Source organism: Saimiri boliviensis, chromosome 1 (assembly GCF_048565385.1).
Source record: "Saimiri boliviensis isolate mSaiBol1 chromosome 1, mSaiBol1.pri, whole genome shotgun sequence".
NCBI classification, from domain to species: Eukaryota; Metazoa; Chordata; class Mammalia; order Primates; family Cebidae; genus Saimiri; species Saimiri boliviensis.
In genome coordinates this window covers 249,105,018-249,126,230 of record NC_133449.1, presented here as the reverse complement: position 1 = coordinate 249,126,230, position 21,213 = coordinate 249,105,018, and positions in this window count along the sequence as shown.

Here is a 21,213-nt window from a genome sequence, read left to right as displayed (position 1 = left end):
GTTTTCTTAAAATCAAGGAATGGGAAACTGCTTAGCATCCTCACGGTTGACTTTGGCAAGCTGAGGAGCCCTAGCTTGTCAGGGAGCTTTACCCTTGCCTGTCTGTGCAGGCAATCGCTGACTTCAGTGAGGAAATAGATAATGCCTGCAGCAGGGGAAGAACCAGCTATTCAGTCTTTCTCTCTTCATCCTTATTTCCACTCCCTTCTCCTTTCTCAACTTTCCCTACTGCCAATAAAAGCAAGTGCATGAGGCAACAGTAAAGGAGCTCAACGACTGAGGTAGGAATGGCAGTGGTGGGTATGGATATCAGAGGGGAAAAAATTATATATCGCTGTTTTAGAGTCTTGATGTTTTCCCTTCCACTAAAAAGATTCAGAATAAAGCATTTGCTTTAATCCCTAAGCTAAAGGGATAATTGCTGTAATATGGAAAGTACCCGAAGCCATCTGGACGATCCCTTCCTGGGTCCCAGAAAGAGCATCTTAGTGACTTTGTGAGATGTTTGCATGTCAGCTTGCGTCTGTTAGCCCTTCTCTTAAGTTTAGCTGAGGAATTTGGGATCTATAACTAAATTTCAGAAGTTTGGCTCTTCACTTTTTCTCTGTCTTTTTGACATACTCTTGAGTTATTTTTATTATGGTTACTTAAGACTTCCTAAGCATTAGCAGTAGCAGACTGAGAGCTATGCCAGGCTTTTCTGCTCTTCCACAGCTGACCTGCTCAGCTCATTATACATTTATTGGATTAGAGTTTGAGTACATTCTTTTGCCTTTATGGGGTCCATCACTTATGGTGTAAAAGAGATTTTTAGACATTCATCCAACTCTATGATTCCATGACAGGTGATATTGATTCTTCACTTGAAAATTAAATAATTCCATAATGAGTTCCATTACAGGAAGATACTATCAGAGACAAATTTGTGAAATTAAGAGGGACAAAAAGGGGTCATATGAATGACCTAAAACTCCAAAGACACTAAGTGGTAGAGGCAGGAATTGATGCTGGATTCGTTTTGTTATCCAGGTCATGGATTTGCATTTAACTAATATTCTTGGAATCAAAATTCCTTAACATTAAAGAAAGTTTCTAATAATGGAATGGCAGGTCTGAGACACTCATGTGGCTAGCAGGGGAGTTTTCTGAAATCCCTGAAGACCTATAACAAGCCAGCGGACCACTCCGTCTCACTAAAGCATTCAACGCTGCCCTGCAGCCCTGCTTTGTAAGCACATGGTGGAAATTTAGGCCTTTTTGACTGCAGTGTTACCTGATTCATTGAAGAAAATGACTTGGTCAACAGATTTCTAAGAATTCACCTTGATGACCAGAGCTCCTTATTGTTTTGCAAATCTCATCTCAACTAGAATGTTGGGGAAGAGTTTATTACCATATTTCCTGTGGCACTTCTGAGTCAGCAAAAATCTCGGAACATTAGGTGCAGCCTACTTTCTCCAAACATTGTTTTAGGTTGATTACTAATGTGATTACAATGGTTACCTTTCCTTTCACAAGTGTACCCTATGTTACACCTATGTAAATACCTTAAAACAATCATGCTAATAACATTTTTTAACATTTGAGTCATATTTAAAATGCTTTAGATAATTTCACTGTTTAAGAGAGTCTCTCCTGAAAACCTCTTTCCAAGAAGGAAATGGTTTCCTAATTAGTCAATTTTGCCAATTATGCTTTCACATGTTGTATTTTTGTTAAGGAGGATTAAAATTATTTGGAGAAAGGTTCTATGCATACTCTAGATCTTACTGTGGTGATGACTTCAAGATACACGTTTCTTTTGTTGAACTAGAAAGATTTCTTCAGTAAATAATTTGTATGAAAGGGTTTTCTGGTCTTGCCTTTTGTTACTCTTAACAAGAAAAAGTAAGAAGATTGGTAGCTACTAGTGTAACTACAGACACTTTGCAAAACTAAAAGTGTTTAGTCAGCTTGGCATCAGCAAAAGGCAGAGGAAATTAGGGACTGGAATGCAGGGCTGTGGCTAGAAGACAGAAGGATGGTAAATGGGGAGGGGCTGGAGGAATTTTCACAGTGGGAAATCAGGAGAGGTCCATGGATGTATGTGAGTGAAAGCCACAAACAAGGCTGAAAACACCTTTTTCCACCCCCAAACTGACCACCCACTTTTCTGTAAATGTATTTCCATCAATCAAAGAATGTTCTTCCAACCACCCAAGCTTGCAACCTTGAGTCACCTTTGAGTCAGAGATGCCGGGAACTTCAGAGCTGGGTAAAGTCTTAAAGGATGCCTAATCTGATTCTTTACTTTGCAGACAAGGCCATGCAGTTTCAAGAAATCCTGCTTTCTGCAAATTCCCATTACAAACAGAACCAGGCCTGACACTCGGTCCCAGAAATTCATATCAAGTCTTCCTTTCACTGCTCAACCCGGTTCTTCCCTTTTCTTCATCAGTTATTCAGTCGGACACCAATTCTGTAGATTCTTCTTTAGGAATGTCTCTGACGTCAATCCCTTTCCATAGCCACCACCCTGATCTAGGCTGTACTCCGAAATGACTTCCTAAAAATGCTCCATGCTGCTAGGCTCTCTGCTCCAGTTCACCATAGATACTTTAATCTTCCTGGGACACTAATTCCATGATATTTCTGAAGAGCCCCCTATTTAAATTCTACTGTCTTGGGATAGCAAAAAGTGTTCATGTTTTGGACTCAGACCTACTTAAGTTCAAATGCCTTATCTACCTCTAAACTTGGATAAGTTACTTAACCTCTCTGAAATTCATTTCCCTCATCAGTAAAATGAGAACAATGGTATTAAATTTAAAAATAAAACCGGTGACTATAGTGCAGATGGAATGACTTCGTGTATGTTAAATTGCTTAGCAGATAAAAGGTGTTCAAAACCTGTAAATTTTCTTCCTGGAATTCACACTCCTCTGCAGTTTGGCTCCTACCTACCTTCCAGTCTTGTCTTTTACTGTCTCACCAGACAAGTTTTTTGCCTCAGCCAGAATGGTGTATTCATTGCCTCCTAAACACGCTGTTCTCAGTTTTAACTGCTGGAGTTTTTCCTGCTTCCTAAAGATGTCCAACCCTTTTTTATTGTTTGTATTATACAAAGCTTTCTGATTTATCACAGCCTGTGTTTTTTCAAGTCTTTCGTTTCCCCTCCGGAAAAAAAAAAAAAAAAAAAAAAAAGATTATTCAAACAGGACACATGGGAAAGAGTGTAAAGTGTTCAATGCTGAACTCCCAAACATGCTTCTCTGTTCTGGAAGAAGACTGTTGGGTCACATGGGTTTCAGATGGAGCCATGCTACCCTCTCTCTGCCAGCGATCCCAATGCTCGCTCCCTAATCCTAACAGTCACTCATCCTCACCCTAGCCACCCTTCCTTCGCGGCGCTGTGTGGTTTCTGTAGCCTTCATCCCCAGCGTGGCCCTTGGCACTCCTTCCTTACTCTGTTTCCTTCTCATTGTACTATATACTGACAATAAATAATCCCGGGGAAATTTGGAGTCCACAGATGATGTGTGAATATAACTCCATGCTCCTCATATCTTGATCTTTTCAGTTCTAGGTATATCAATCTAGCGAAAGGGAAAAATGGCTACAGTGATACAACCCTCAAAATTCTATGAATGTCTCACCATCCTCTTTCTGAGGAAAATAGTGTGAAAGGAAAATAAATCTCAGGACCCCAAAGTCATTAAGCCAAGAGAAAAATCAAGCTGGACATTATGTCAGGCAAATCTACCTCCCATTTTATTCCTAAGTAAAATAGCTACAAAGATGAGAAGCTCGTCTTTTGTCTGCAGGAAATTCCTTGTAGACAAAGGACAGACAGAACTCAAAGTCCTTCCTCTGAGGCTCACCTGAGACAAATGCTCATCTGATTGCTTCCTCTGCTCTATTGTTTATGTAAAAATGCAGATTCACTGAGCCAGACTAAATTGTGTATTCAGTGGAAGGCTGATCAAGGACTCAAAAGAATGCAAACTTTTGTCTCTTATCTACTTCTAGCCTGGAAGCCCCCACTTCCAGTTGACCCGCCCTACCCAACCAAACCCATGTGCATCTAACACATACTGATTGATGTCTCATATCTCCCTAAAACATATAAAAACACTGTACTCCTGACCACCTTGGGTACATATCGTCAGGACTTCCTGAGGCTCTGTCGCAGGTGCGTCCTTTACTTTGGCAAAATGAATTTTCTAAATTGACTGAGGCCTGTCTCAGATATTTGGAGTTCATAGCAGGAACTGTTGTTACACCTCTTTTATTAGGCTTGCTTTCTCAGTTTGTCACAAATCCTGCTCCTTTCCTCCCATGATTGTAAAATATGTGCCTGAGCACTTACACATTTCTAGCTCTGCTAAATGTTCCATGCAAATATCAAGATTACTGAGGTAGGCCAGTGCAGTGGCTCACACTGTAATCCCAGCACTCTGGGAGCCCAAGGTGGGTGGATCATGAGGTCAGGAGTTTGAGACCAGCCTGGCCAACATAGTGAAATCCCTTCTCTACTAAAAATGTAAAAAAAAAAGTAGCTATGTGTGGTGGTGGGTAACTGTAATCCAAGCTACTTAGGAGGCTGAGGCAAGGACAATCGCTTGAATATGGGAGGCAGAGGTTGCAATGAGCTGAGATCACACCACTGCACTCCAACCTAAGAAACAGTGCGAGACTTGGTCAAAAAAAAAGAAAAAAAAAAAAAAAAGATTGTTGAGCTGGTAGAAGATAGTTTTCTTCTATTGCAAGGTAAGTTCTCAGCAAAACTGGGGCCCTACCCTGGAAACTAAAAAGTCCCCTTGGCCCTTCTTCTTCACCACCTGCCTCCTTAGGCAAGTTACTTAAGCTCACTATGCTTCCAATAATAGTTCTCAAGTCATAAAGTTTTCACCATCTCAATTAAGTGAGTTAATCCACCAAAAGCCCTTCACACCATGTATGAATGTGTCCATTGCACTCTGAAGGAGGGTGCTTTGCTGAGGGAAAAAATCGAGCCTAACATGGGGATGGGGCTGGATCTGCTCAGAGGGTGAGGCACCTTTCAAATATCTGGTACTATTGCTTGTCAAGCCCTACACCTACCACCTAGAGAGCTTTTTTCCAAGATACATGGAGGCTCTGCGGGCCAGTAAGGCCATGCTAGGACATGGTCAGTGTTTGATAAATTCTGGTTATTTTCACTGTTATTACTGAGTCCAAATAGTGACTTCCTTGAAGAGTCCGTTTCAGAACAAAATGCTGAAATACCAAGTTGTCAGGGCTTTAAGTTGATGGAAACATACAGCAGACAACCAAAAAGAAGTACGTTGTAATCTAACCAAGTAGTCTCTCATGGATCCTATTTTTATTGCCAATAAACTAGCTAGAAATAAGTTCTTGTTATGGTTGTCTTTATTCAAGCTTTTAAAACAAGAATCTTCCTTTAAAGATAATCTATTCCTTATTTTAATTTTAAAACATAATATCTCTGACTTACTCATCTGCCAATTTAGATAACTGGCTCTAAGTCATATAGGCATTTCAGAGTAACAATTGGGCAGAGAACACATTTATTTCAGGCAAATGAGAAATAGTATGGTGCTTTATACAAAGAGGAACAAGAAAAAAAATACTTCCCTTCCCACTGTAAATGCTGTACAATGGAATTCTCAGACATGACATCATCAGTTTCTGGTTTCACAATGTAGAGTCCTTAGTTGATAGAGCCGGTCAGAGGAGAATGAGGAGCAGATGCAACCAGTATCAGACCATGCAACTTCTTTAGCATATAAAATTGTTAAACTCTGGAGAACTGTTACTTTTTTAAAACAGCCACTTGAAATAAGCTCTTCAAAAATTCTAGAATCTTTTTGTGAAAACAAAGAGGTAATTCAAGTGGCAGGTTTAAGAAAAGCAAGGTACTTCAGAGTCATCTAATTTATAATATGTGATTATAATAAAAATATAAAATATGTTCTCTTCCAAGACTTTGTTTTAGCTTCAAGGAAATTAGTCATCAAACAGGTTTAAAGAAATGCCTAATGCCTATTGATGAACATTTCTAAGTAAATTGTTCCACTTTCAAAGTCCTGAAGAAAGAAGATAGAATATTTCAGTTTTGAAAAGCAGTTTAAAACATTGAGTTAAACATATACATTAAGGCTGATGGATTTTGAGAGACATCATTAAGGGAGTACAAAGCTGTAATTCCATGACAGACACAGCACACATCAAGCAAGAGAGACTTTATGACCAACTTTACTGCTCACAGTGCAGATATGACTTAAGAAAAAACTGTGGAGAAAATATGAGACCAATCTGTAAGCCAACTGAAGTACAATGAAATATTTCTAATCCTGTTGATTGGCACCTCAAAATACATTCAGCACTTGAGCTGAGAAAATACAGTCACCATAACTTTAAACAGCTTGAATGGATTTTCAGAACCCTCTGTGACCTAATAAACAAATAAGGTGTGGTGGGAACCAAAGTGGAAAATCAGGATCTTAGCCACCACCTAATAGCATGTTCTCTGCAACGGGATACACTAAGCTGATCTCAACCAAAACACAGCAAAAAGTACAGGAGACTAACCCTGACTAAGAATAACTCTAATGACTTGCCACAGAGTTAGCAGAAATGAGGACTCCTGTTTTTCCTGACCTCTGGGTGGGAAGGAGAGCCATTTCTTTCTCTCTGTTGAGTACAACAAGATGTATATCTGTCCTGAATGCATCCTGCTTTAAACAACAAAAACTCTAACCAAGCAATGGCTTAAACAGTTTAAGGATTTTCCTTTCTTCGTGTAATAACATGTCCGGAGGCAGACAGCCCAGGGTTGGTACAGCAGTTCCACAATGTCATTCAGGTACTGAGGCTTCTTTGACCCCTCTGGCCATTTTAGCAGCGGGCTTTTACCCTCACACTTGTTGCACTGTGGATGCAAGATAACTCTGTCCAAGCAGAAAAGGGAAAAGGAGACAGAAGGTTAAAAATAAATAAATAAATTAAAAAAAAAAAAAATCTTGCCAAGTGAGGCTGCCACTGTAAAGAACTTTCCCACCGAGAGGCTTCCGTGTGTATCTCATTGGCCAAAATGATGTCACGTGACCACTTCTTGCTGCATGGGAGGCTGGAAATATACTTCTGTATCTGAGCATATTACTTCCTTTTGCTAAATAGCGAGCAAGAAAGAGGGGAAGGGATAATGGACAAGCAGCAATCACTGTCTACCACACCCTGGTACCCAGCACTCAGCCAGTCATTACCAAAAGCAGACTGTTCAGTTTGTGTGGGCCAACAGCCAGCTTCAAGCCTGTCTAACCGATTCCCGACAAGTTCTCCTGATGGAATGCTATAAAGTCTAACACTTTGCAACTGTGTAGTGCAACCGTGTGAGCCCTCCATCACAACCTGGAAAAGTAGGAGGAAAAGAGAAAGTCCAGAGAATGTTTCTGTCTGCAATTGCAGATACTGTTATTTTCTACTCCGTAACCCCCACCCCTTTTCCTTGCTAATAGTTAATTACCAATTTGATTTGGCAGCGGTGCACCAAGTTCTAGGTTAAATGTTGGTAAATTACAGCTACGGGTCAAATCCTCTCCATTGTTTGTTTTGGTTTTTTATGTTTGTTTGTTTGCTTGCTTGTTTGTTTTGAGACAGGATGTCACTCTGTCATCCAGGCTGGAGTGCAGTGGCACAATGACTGCTCACTTCACTCTCGACCTCCCAGGCTCAAGAGATCCCCCTCAGCTCAGCCTACCAACTATCCGAGATCACAGGTGTGCACACTACCCCTGGTTAATTTCTGTATTTTTTGTAGTGATAGTGTCTCACCTCCTTGCCCTGGGCTCAAGTGATTTGCCCACCTCAGCCTCACAAAGTACTGGGATTACAGACAGGAACCACATGCTGGCCTTTCCCTGATTATTTTTGTAAACAAAGTTTCTCTCTTTCTTTTTTTGTTTGGACACAGAGGCGCTAATTCATTTACACATTATTTATGGGCTCCTTTTTCCACTGCAATAGTTGAGTAGCTGCTACAGCGACATCTAAACTGCAAAGCCTAAAATACTTACTAAGTGGCCCTTTACAAGTGGACCGATTCATGCCCTCGGTGATGGGCCATTATTGGACTGACTCAATTATCACAACTTTGTTTTTCACTTTCTTCCCTTTTTTTTTTTTATTGTATTTTAGGTTTTGGGGTACATGTGAAGAACATGCAAGATTGTTGCATAGGTACACACATGGCAGTGTGGTTTGCTGCCTTCCTTCCCCTCACCTGTATCTGTCATTTCTCCCCATGCTATCTCTTCCCACCTCCCCACCCCCGTCCCTCCCCCATTTCCCCGCAACGGACCCCAGCGTGTAGTGCTGCAATCCCTATGTCCATGTGTTCTCATTGTTCAACACCCACCTATGAGTGAGAACATGGGGTGTTTGATTTTCTGCTCGTGTCAGTTTGCTGAGAATGATGGTTTCCAGGTTCATCCATGTCCCTACAAAGGACACGAACTCATCGTTTTTGATGGCTGCATAGTATTCCATGGTGTCTATGTACCACATTTTCCCTATCCAGTCTATCATCAATGGGCATTTGGGTTGGTTCCAGGTCTTTGCTATTGTAAACAGTGCTGCAATGAACTGTTTTTCACTTTCCCACTCCCCTTGAACCTAAGGGCGGCCATAAGACCACATGATTAGGCATCTGCTGGGGCTCCCCACTTTAGGGAGAGCTTTATTTTTCCTGATAAAAGAGAAATCATAGCTGCTCTATCTCCTACCAACCCTTTCTTGTCACCTTGAATGGAGGCATAAAAGCTAGAACTGCAGCAGAAAACTTTGGACCAGGGAAGAAAAGCCAATAAATCACAAAGGCATTGAACCTGACATTCTTAATCCACTACATTAATGCTGAGAACAACCTACCTTCAGATCTTTTGTTTTGTGAGAAATATAAATTCCCGTTTGTATAAGCACTGTGATTGGACCTTCTGTTCACTGCAGCTGAATGTTTCCCTAATGATGTAGCTTGTGTCCAGAAGGGTCTTTCTGATAAGGACTGTCCATTTTTTAAACCATGAATTTCATAGTATTATGGAATCAAGTGCAATACAGTACGTTAAACACAAAGTATCAGAGCTCTGCTTGGGCTGAGCACTGTCTCTGTTTACTATTATATTACTTTGACTAGTTATTTGACTTATCTAGAAACTCCCAAAAACAATACTTCCTCATATGATTTTTGTGAAAGTTAAACTAAATTATGACTATTGTACTCAGTTAGAATGATTTAAATTATTGCTATCTGATTAATAAACTAATTGATTTTTTTTGACATCTCAATTCTTCCATCCTTAAGAAAACAGTGTATTTAAGAAATTACAGGTATCCTAGACTAATTTAAGCACAGGACAAAAAGTCATTTTTAGTTTTCTCTGAAAGAAAAAAAGGGCATCTTTAAAAGACCTTACATTTGGAAGCCTCACCTCTTAGAATGCTACCTCCTCAAAACTTTACTCTTCTGGAAAATCTATTGTGCTCTGTCACCTTTAAGATATATCTGTTTCTCTCCACATTTTCATTTATCCATTCATGCCTCATCTTCTTTGCTTCCAGCTATATTATTCAATTATAAATCATTAAATCAACAGCACACATTGACCATCAATTATATTTAGTACATAAAAAAGAGATCCCTTATAAAAGACATAAGAAAAGAGGCATTTCAATTCTGCTTTAAGAAAGAAGCTATACTTCTGTGGATGATTATGTGTTCTATCAACACTGGCCTGCAACCCGACAGCTGACACTACGCATCTGACAATTTGAGAGCCAGATATATTTGTACTATGTGATTTTGTGGAATCTTTGAATCTTAATACATCACATCCACAAAATGTTACAAAGAATCCTCAGCAGTGACCATCAGAGCTCTAGGGCATCGTCTTATAATTACCACACTACTACATTAAAATATGCTAATATTCACTCCGAGAGAAATGAACAAACATTATAAATTGACCTGTGTCAATTCATTTCAACATTTGCTGCCAAATGATTCAGGCCAAGTAAGGTTTTGTCACCAAGCAAGCTACAGAAAACTTTTCATTTTTTCAGATCTTCTGAATTTCAGAATTGGAGGAAAGGAATTGAAGACTTGTACCAGACATTTCCATAAGATGTGATGTCATCTAGACAGACGAGCAAGCCAAAATGGCATTTCTTTCAATAATCTTTTGATCATATAAACTAAGCCAAGATCAGACAGACATGTGCTCAACTCCCTTTTTGTAAACTATATAAAAGAAACTCAACCAGAAAGATCCTTTTTTATGTGTTATTCGATATTCTGCTCCCTGACTGCAAATTTCAGCTTTGGAAAATCTCAGCTCCAACAGCTTGGAAGGAAAGCCTGCGTTCTACTGAGAAGAGAATGTATAAACAAATGTGACAAATACCTACTCTTACAGTTTGGAAGAAGCCAAAGGAATATTATTTCTTCCTTTTTTGTGGTCTTAAAATTGTGGCCTGAATGAGTAGAATAGGGGCTCTTGTCCATTCATCTCTTTCTCCTCTGCTTTTTGGAAATGTGATGGATGTATGTCCAGTGCCCAGGAAACCTGAGAAGAATCAATTTCAAACATCCCTTCCCGCATAACTAGTGTGATTTTAAATTCATCTGGCGATTTGGAATGGTGATCTGTCCTTAGAAGGACATGTACCAAGCATAACAGCTTTGAAGATCTCTTAAACCCAGCAGTTATAAAGCTAGGAAACAGACTGTTGTTGTTCATATCAATTAGTAATTGAAAATCAAGGTAAGATAACATTTGGTAGAGTTACTCTAGGCTACGCTAGAGTCAAAGTCAACATAATAGACTTACTGGAAAACTTTTAAGTCCATATATTGGCCTCAATCTATAAAAAGTATTGAACAAACCTGTCATTTGATTAAGAATACCATTTCTGACAGTCTATTCTACATAAATACTATTAAGGGTGTGAGTAGACTGAAGGGTATACTGATGCCATTATTCATTTCACACTTGACCTTGAATCTCTGGCTTTAATTATCTGCTTTAGGATTCAGAGTAAATTGCCATATTTTTGGAGTGTGTTTTTATGGCACTTTTGTGCAAATCACAAAGTGCTGCTAACTTTAGGAGGGTGAATTTGAACAAAAATGAGGGCAGGATGTCAACCCTCACCTACCTCCTTAGCGGAGCACCCCTGTGCAGAGCACAAAGCCACCACTCTGTATGGGGCCCAGTGGAACTGTCATCAAAATGATAAACTTGCTGATGGTGAAGACTTCACAATTCAATCCATTTTTATAAATCGATATTTAAAGTCTTTATGTTCTCTATTTTAAGGCCCTGGGACAAAGCATTTGCTTTTCTACCTTTCTTACTGCCACTAGTATCACCCTATACTTCCACTCAGCTTCCCCCACCCAGCCCTATCAATTATCGAGATTGTGTCTGCTGTGCTGGTCCTTACCTTTCCAGATCTACTTTCCATCATTCTATGTCCTACTTCCGGCTCCAAAGGGCTCACCTTTTCTGATTGTGTCATCCAGGTCCCCTTGTCCTTCTTGTTGGGTTTGCCCAATGAGAGATGAAAAGGCTAGAAGTAAAAGAGAGATAGAGGTACTGATTCCCACCCCACCTCTCATATAGCTTCTTTCTGCTTGCCTGTTTGCTGGATTCTGGTGGTTTTCTAGGATTATACCTTTTGAACTCTCAAGTGGTTTCACCTCCATGTCTCCAGGTCTTCAGCTCTCTTGGAATCTAAAAACACTGCTTCCACTCGCCTCCCACTCCCCATCCCATCTATGCTAATGTTTTTCCACTGCTGCCATCTCCTGAGAGCTTTGCCATCCATTGCTTCTTTCCTTAACTCAGCCATGCCTCTGCAAGGAGTAGAGTTAATTCATGAATCTCTCTTCAGTTAAACCCTTTAAGTGTGCCAACATGCTCTCTGCCTCTTCTCTCCATCACAGAAAGTCTCAAATTTGTCCCAGTCTTTTCTTTTCCAGGGCCCCCCATGGCCTCATGTTCTTTCTCCTAAACATTCCTGAATATCTGAATGTAACTGCTTTTTAGCAACCAGTTCTTATTAACACTGTAACAAAATGAAATTCAAAGTATATTAGATGGGCAGTGGCATCATTGAGAATGTGCAAGAAAATTTACACAATAAAAAAATACAAGTTTTGATTTAAGGAATACTTTTTCAAAAAGGCTATTTATTTAACCAATACCTACTGAAGGTCTTTTCTAGGTGCTCATAACAAAATTATGAGCACTAATAGACACAATTCCAGTTCCTACTACAACAGAATTTATAGTCTAGTAGAGAAAGAGATTTCAGCCAAATTTTGCTTAATATTTATATATTTGTTACTTACTATATGTAAGTCAGTATGCTCAGAAGTTTACAATGTTTAGTTTATGTAATCCCTTTAATAAATCTGTGGAAAAATTGCTATTATTATCCTAATTTCACAGATAATACAGCTAAGACACAGTGCTTCAAACTACCTTGCTATGCTATAACATCTACACCTACACCGGAAATGATCAATTACAAAAGCATCCCAAAATTTATTTTAGTGGTCATTAGAAACTTGAGTCAATGGTGGAGAATGGATTTACTCTTATTCCAGACTTAAGCCCTATCTAAAACACACCATTATCATATTTACCAGTTGAACCAAAATGTGCCGCCTGCTGGTATGTACCAGACACTATCCTGGATGGTGGAAACACAGAGGAAAGAGAGTCCTTGAATTTAAAATTTGTGGGGAGGTGAGAAGGATGTTGGGGGATGCATAAAAACACATGGTGGTTGACTCATATGTCAATACAAATCGGTCTTTTCTAAGGCCCAAATTTCTTTTTCTCCAAGGACCTACCCTACTCTCAGTGACCCTGCTGATAATAAGGCAGAATGAGAGAGTGGGAGAGGACAATTACAATAAAATATGATCAGTTCTGTCTGACATATGCACTACCAGTGAACGAAACAGAGAGGAGGGACAGATCCGGTGGGGTGGGTCAGGGAGCACTACTGGGAGCTGTTGAGGAATGAACCCGACTTGCAGAACAGGCAAAATTAGAAGAAATGGTGGAGAACAAGTGTCCGCAGGTTCTGTCTAAACATACCTCATCTGATTTGTTTAAACTTCCTAGTAGATTTAGATACCAGATCAGGTGCAGATACAGCCTCAGTTCTTATGGCTCATATTAGAGATGATGGTTAGAATAGCCACTTCACTAAAGGCATTATAAATAGGGGTGAAGAGCTTACATTTTCAATTCTTATAGACCAGGATGTGAGTCTTAGTCTGTCAATTTTAGCTGTGTAACTGAGTAAATTGATTTTCCTTTCCTGAGACTTGATTTTCTTATCTGTGAAAATATAATTCTAACAACAGCATGTGCTTCACAAAGCTGTTGTAAAGGCTTCATGCCATAACACAAGAAATACGCTTAGCACAGTTCTTGAACTATATCCATCTAGACACTTATCAAGACTTCCAGTTACTACATGGATCTTTTCCTTTGACAAAAAGCAATAGGGAAAACGTCAAACAGTGCCTTTAAATATGAAAAAGGACCTATTCTGCAATTAGGCTTTGCAGATATTTAATATATTCTAATCACAGTATTTTTGACCTTAGTGTTTGAGTGTGGCTTCCCGCTCCTTTAGGCTTCTTCTTGCCTTTCCGTGGCATTGAGGCTTGGGTCCTAACTTTCATGGAATAGTTCTCCATACTAGGATGTGACCTCGGCAAATTCCACAAACCAGTAGTACTCACTGTGTGTTCCTGATGCCTGTGGAACCTGAAGCTTACCTCTTCAGTGAATCAATAGTCATACTGGTAAATGTCACTTGACTCCAGACGTTTTTCTAAAACTTTGGAAAATTCGAAGCATAACAAATAAGTTGTTATCTTGAATGATTTCCTTTTTTTTTTTTTTTTTTTTTTTTGAGATGGCGTTTCATTCTTGTTACCCAGGCTGGAGTGCAATGGTGCAATCTCAGCTCACTGCAACCTCCGCCTCCTGGGTTCAAGCAATTCTCCTGCCTCAGCCTCCTGAGTAGCTGGGACTACAGGCACGTGCCACCATGCCAGCTAATTTTTTGTATTTTTAGTAGAGATGGGGTTTCACCATGTTGACCAGGATGGTCTCGATTTCCTGACCTCGTGATCCACCCACCTCGGCCTCCCAAATAATTTCCATTTTTGATCATTTTGTCAATACATTTATGGTTCCATCATCTTTATTAGGATTCTTTCTTTCACTTTTTAAATCATTATTATTATTAATATTATTTTGCTCACCCTATCTTCAGCTATTATGAAAACTTAGTAAACTTACACTACAGGTATTACCACTGAAGCCTGGTAGGAAAATTTATATTGTGTGTAGAACTCTGGTAGCTAACTAGAAATTGGTATATCATTTTTGTATTAATACAAACTCAATGCAAGTTTCACTTTACAAGTGGTATGTATTTATTTCAGCAGATTAATCTAGCAAGAAAAGTGAAGACCATATTCTAAAGGTATTTTTGTCTTCAACTGATAATTAAATCATCATTCTACTTTCAGGTTATCAATTCTGATCTAAAATACGCCAGAAAAGAAGATTTTGCATTCTTTTGGTCAGTATGCTAGTGCTGAGTACACAATGTTTTTAAAGATTGAAACTGAATTCCTTTATCTGTCTTGCAATCTAATGAACTTAATTGTAACAATAGCTTTCAATATCATGAGTTTTGTAACTTCATATTGTCATGAACCCTTAAATTCCATCTTTTTAATGTATAAATACATTTAAATAAATTTATGATCCATCTTTTTTATATATAAAATATTTATATGATTCAATAATAAATATTTTATCATAATGGTAACTTGTATAATTCATTCTCACAGCTATACCCTTTAAAGTTCTGGACTAGAAGGGACCATGATGGAAACTATTGCCAGTTCATCATAAACAATTTCATTTTTTTCCACTGTATATACTGAGATAATATTTCCCAGGTGCCTTTTGTCATTATATTTGGCCTTGTAAACTGATTTCCAGGCTATGACATGTGAGCAGAAACTATGGGTACTTCCTAGAAGTTGAGAAGTTTAAATGTGAACACACCTTCTATACTATCTTTCTCATTGTTTGCTGATCAGTGGAAGTCCCCAAGAACCTAGACTGAGGTAAAGACACAAAATGGAAGAAGCTTGGGCTCCTGAATCATTAGCACTGGACTTCTACCTGAGAAGGGGAAATAGGAGCTTTTAAGTTAACTGTGTTGGGAAATCATTGGAAGGTCATAAGCAGGGAGTGCTATAATCCCCGTGGTAGCAAATGGGTTGCAAGGTGGTGTGGTAGCCATTCTCCATTGTGGGACCTAATGTCTCCCACTTCCAGGAGTTCATACCCTGGGGAGTCCCCTCCCACATTGTATCAGGGTTGATCTGCATAACCAGTAGAATACAGCTGAAATGATGGGATGGCATGTCCAATGTTAGGTATTAAAGACACTGTGGTTCCCATCTTGGTCACTCTTACTCCCTTGATCACTCATTCTGGAGAATGTCAGTTGTCATGCCAAGAGCAGCCCTACAGAGAGACTCGCATGGTGTGGGACAACCACATGAGTATCTCTCTTGGAAAAGGATCTAACCCCGGTTAAGTTTTCAGATGACTGCCGTGCTGACGGGCAGTGTGATTGCAACCTCATGAGTTTTCCTCAGCCAAACTCACCCAGCTCAACCTCTCCTAGATTCCTGACCCACCATACACTGAGTGGTATAATCGGTGTTTGTTGTTTTCAGCTTCTTAGTTTTAGAGTAATTTGTTTCATAACAATAAATAAATAAGAGACAAGAGTAGAAACAGGATGATCAGGCATCAAGACTATTACAGCGCTCCAGAGAAGAGATGGTTGTAACATCAATGAAGATAAATGAGAAGATTATTAATTTGCTTTGAGAAAGCCTGGCCTGATATCAGCATATGTGAAAGGACCTGGGAAAGCTCATCCCTCTCCATTCAAGATATTGATGCAATTTGAGGGCAGAGAAAGTCAACTGAAGCTTCGCCAAAACGAAAGAGTGACAATATTGATCAGAAAGTGATTCTTCTCTTCCTTGCACTGAGTAGGCCATTCTTGGAGCAATTTGTCCAATTCTTGGTGATACACTTACAAATAGAGATTAAGAAACAAGGCCTCATGCGGAGGATGCTCCAAAATTGTAGAGTGGTACAGTTATTACGGAAAACAATATCAAGACAACTCAAAAAACAAAAAAATAGAACTGCTGTATAATTCAGCTATCTCACTTCTGGGTATACATCCAAAGGAAATGAAACCAGGCTCTTAAAGAAATGTCTGCACTCCCATACTCGTTGCAGCACTAGTCACAATAGTGTAGGCATGGAAGCAACTTAAGTGTCTATCAATGGATAGATAAAGAAAATGTGGTGTACGTACACAATGGAATCCTATTCTGCCCTAAAAAACAAGGAAACCCTTTCATGTGTGACAACATGGATGGACCTAGATGACGTCATGTTCTGTGAGATAAGTCAGGCACAGAATGACAGATACTACATAGTCTCACTCACAGGTGGAATCTTATAAAAGAGTACAATTCATAGTAAAAGAAAATAGAATAGTGGTTGGTTACCAGAGGCTGGGGTTTAGGGAAAGTGGGGGAATCTGGATCAAAGGGTAAAAGCTTTCAATTATAAGATGCATAAGTTTTGAAGGCCTGATGTACAACATGATAACTATAGCTAAGGAGAATGTATTGTTTATACTTGAAATTTGCCAAGAGTGTAGATCTTAAGTGTTCCTATAGATACACACAAAGTAAACATGTGAGATGATGGATAGATTAATTAGCTTGACTGGGGGAAACATTTCACAATGTATTCCTATATCAAAACATCACATTGGGCATCTTGAATGCACACAGTGTTAATCTGTCAACCACACATTGATTTTTTTTAACAGAATGGTAGAGACGCAGAGATTAACATGAGATATTAACTTGAGAGACTAATTTAAGAGATGTATTAGACTGTTGTGCTCCTTGCTCTAAAAACTAGTGGTAATTAGATAGATATTTTGTTCTAACATTGTGACTTTAATTTGTGTTCTTTGGTACAAAATTATTGCAGGCTTTCTCTCATCATTTATAGAAAGTTCTAAAATGACTTTTTTTCTCAATAGGCAAAGGTTTTGTGTTCTGTTTTGTATTAGTGTAGAACCATTTATTCCAGGGAGGCAAGGATTCATAATATAACTCCCAGGAAGTAGCCAGGCACCTCAAGCTGGGTGATGAGAAGGGCCACATGGAAAGAAGTTGATGGTGTTATTGTATCAAGTATTCAGTGTGTGAAAGAGGGAGGGTGTCAAGGATGACTTTGAGCTTTCAGACTAACACAACTGATTGGAAAGGTTAGCCACTGAGAAATGGATTAATAAAGTAGGTATGGGAATTAGGCAAGAAGGTCATAAGTTCAGATTTGGATATGTTAAATTTCATCTAATTTGGGGGCTCTAAGATGACTTTACAAATAAATAGTTAAATATATAGGTATGAAGCTCAGAAAAAGATCAGATCTGGAGAGCACTGCTCTGAGTTATCTGTGCATGTATGTAATAATTGAAGCAGGAGTGGAGATGTGTGAACCTTGGGCTACATCTTAAATTACTCCAATATTTAAAGATGAGACAGAGAATCAGGTCTTGAAAGGAACACTGGGAAGGAAGAGCCAAGAAGATAGGTGGAAAATCAGGACTGAACGTTGGGTTTTAGAAGTCAAGGAGAAAGATTGTTTTAAGGACCAAGTTGTCACTGAGTTAACCACTGGTGAAAGATACACTAGGAAGAAAACATGAAGAACTGATTCTTCTGTGCTAAATAGAAAGGATTCATACAGCTTCTCTTCCAGAGGAATTTGGTTCCATTTTACTGATTCCCTGAATCACATATTTATGAGAAGGCTAAGATTTTTAACCTCTTGGGAACATCATGGAAGACCACAGGAGGCTCAGTATGATATATTCAGATTCAGAAGGATGTACAGTATTATTTTTCCCAAATGTAGAAAGTAGTACTTTCAGGTTATTATTTTATTCAATCATTTACTTTAAATTTTTAAGGGCCCCATAGTCATCATGCTGATTTCATTTTGAAAATGTAGGTAAATATGAGCCTGATATTTCTAAAAGTTCTAATAATCACAGAAACAATTTTAATAGTGTGGGTATTAAAATGAAGGGGAGAAAGAAAGCTGAAGAATGACAGCAGGAAAATATATCATCAAAAGATTCTAGATGATCCTTATTTGTTTTTTTTTAATTCGTTGTGAGGTATTGGAATGTATTGCAGAGCTTAACTTATTCTGGTGCTCAATGCTTATTACACAGTGCTTTTTTAATAACGGAAAAGAGGCTGGTAGTGGTGGTCCACACCTGTAATCCCAGCACTTTGGGTGGCCAAGGCAGGTGGATCACCTGAGGTCAGGAGATCAAGACCAACCTGACCAATATGGTGAAACCCCATCTCTACTAAAAATACAAAATTCACTGGGCATGGTGGTGGGCACCTGTAATCCCAGCTGCTTGGGAGGCTGAGACAGGAGAATCACTTGAACCTGGGAGTCAGAGGTTGCAATGAGTTAAGATCGTACCATTGCACTCCAGCCTGGGCCACAAGAGTGAAACTCCATCTCAAAAAATAGTAATAATGATAATGAAAAAGAACATGTAAACTTGAATAAGAAAAATCATAATATATATGGAAAACAATTAAAAATGCATATTTCATCTCAAAAGAAATACTAAGCCACTCTTTCCAACTACATGAAAAATGATATTTGGAAATAATTTTGATATCTTTCTTATTGCATAGGGTATTTCCTGATCCTCTTCCTTCTTTTTCACTTATTTTTATACCAGTATATAGAAACATTCTGTCTACTCTTTCGGCCAGATAGAGTGTTCTTCCTCTCCCACAGAGTGAGGAAGAACAGGGCCAGGGAGCCACATTATTCAAAAAGCTGCCTGACAGCAAGAACAGAGCTACTTTCTGATGGACACCTCATTTAATCCTCGTGATAAACTCATGAAGTTAGTCTTAGTGTCCCTCATCTCACAGATACAGAATGTGAGATTCTGAATGGAATTCTGCTCCAGGAGGAACAGTAACTGTTTTCACCTCTGAGCCAGAGTTCACACACCTCACTCAATATCACGCTGTCTACGCAGAGCCTCAAGGATGCCTGGAAGAATGTTCTTTCACTTCAAATACCATCTTTACTTGGTTATGAAAGTCTGAGTTCTTCTATATGAGGGATCCATGTGCATTCTAAATTAGACTTAAAGAGGTAATGCATTTGGGTATAAAAGCATGACATTGGATTGTTTCCTATGAGCAGATTAAAATAAGATAGATAAAATGTCATTGGGCATCTGAGAGAGACAGACAGGACATGGAATAAGGGAAGAGGGGATCAAGAAGGACCTTGGAATACCCAAGACAATTTCCTCAAATTTTGCCTTCAGCTGGCACTGTTGAGGGCAGAGTCACTGTGTTGTTGATGGAACATTCTTTCCACCTGGAACAATTAGCAAGTTACTACCAATATTTTCCCCTCACACAGTGTCCAAAATAATTTTTCTCCATTTATGAAGCTACAACTTTAATCCAAGGAATAATGATTCCTGAATAAGTTGCTTTTGATAAGAGTGCAAGTTACACAGGAACAATCCAGTCCACAATTCATTCATTAACTCTGAACTACATTGATTTTTCCAATGTTATGGTTAAAAAATAAAAAGAGCAAAATAAGTTCATGACCACAGAACGTCAGTTCTAGCTAGTGTTTTTCCTCAGAATTTCCCAAATAGAACCTCCAAAAACAGTCACCCTCTACCCAGGGGAATTTGATTTGGAAATTAACACCTGCCTCATTGAAGAGTTTTAGTTCCATAGGAAAAAATATTAGAGGAGTAGCTGTAAATTGCACTTCTACAGTTCTCAAATGTGTGACTGCTTCTGAACTAAAATAGACTGTTCTGCCTTGTACATAGCATGGCAATTTCAAAAGTAGAACATGGCATCCTTCAAGGGACTTCACTGTGGTTTTAAAATACAGTATCATCATGTAAGTCAGTAAAGCTACAAAGCTAGATATGCGATTCAGTGACTCATCTGCAATGCTCTCACATAGCCCCAGGCTTGTTCTACTAATTAACCTGAACTCAGCACTTCACTCTTTTCATGTAGCTTTGCAGTCCCTAGAATGAGAGATAGAGGCTGGAGAGGCCCCGGGAACCTTCTAATCCATTACAGTTGCTTGGGGAAGAGGCTGTCAGATGGCCATTACCACATGTTGCTGCTCAATCTCTCTAAACATTTCAATGTTTGTTTTAAAGACTTTAGTTTCATTTAAAACATTGAAAAACATTTAAAGTACTTTTCAGAGGTTATTAAAGAGACTGCTCAATTTTTTGAGTGATTTTTTTTCTCTTCGTCTCCTTCAGAGTTTAAGTTCTGCTTAATTGTAACTTCCCATAAATATCAAACAGTAAAGGACTAAAAATAGGAATAGGCTATATTAACATACTCATTGATTTAATAAATATGTAGTAAGAATCTGTTGCATTCTGGCACTGTTCTAAATTTCTAGATCCTATGTGTCATGAAAGATAATCCACATTCGCAAATGACTACAATATAAGTTTCTATGTTAAGTTCAGAAAATGGTACATGAAGGTGATACTTTACTGTTTTAGAGACGTGGCTGGGCTGATGACTATTCAAGAAGAGCAGAATGTATATTGCCGATTGGCAGGCTAGATCATTTTCTCTTCTCTTCTGTGATTCCTCTGCATCTCAGTGCCTAGAAAACTAGGAGCTATATTTTCCTGAATCCCTTGCTAGCAAGGTTTAAGGTTAGCCTCTGCCAGTGACAGGAATTTATGCAAAATTCGGAGGCAAAAGAGACACAAAACCATATTATTGTTCCTTTGACAGTAGCAAGCTGTGGGGTGAGCTACATTATAGCTGAGGTTTTTTAGTGACTTTAGGCATTTTTTTGAGAATTACCTGTCTTCCCACTCCAGGCAGCAGTGAACTTCACTGGCAATTTTCTCTCGTTTTTTGAACTTATGAATGTTAATAGCAGACCTAATAAC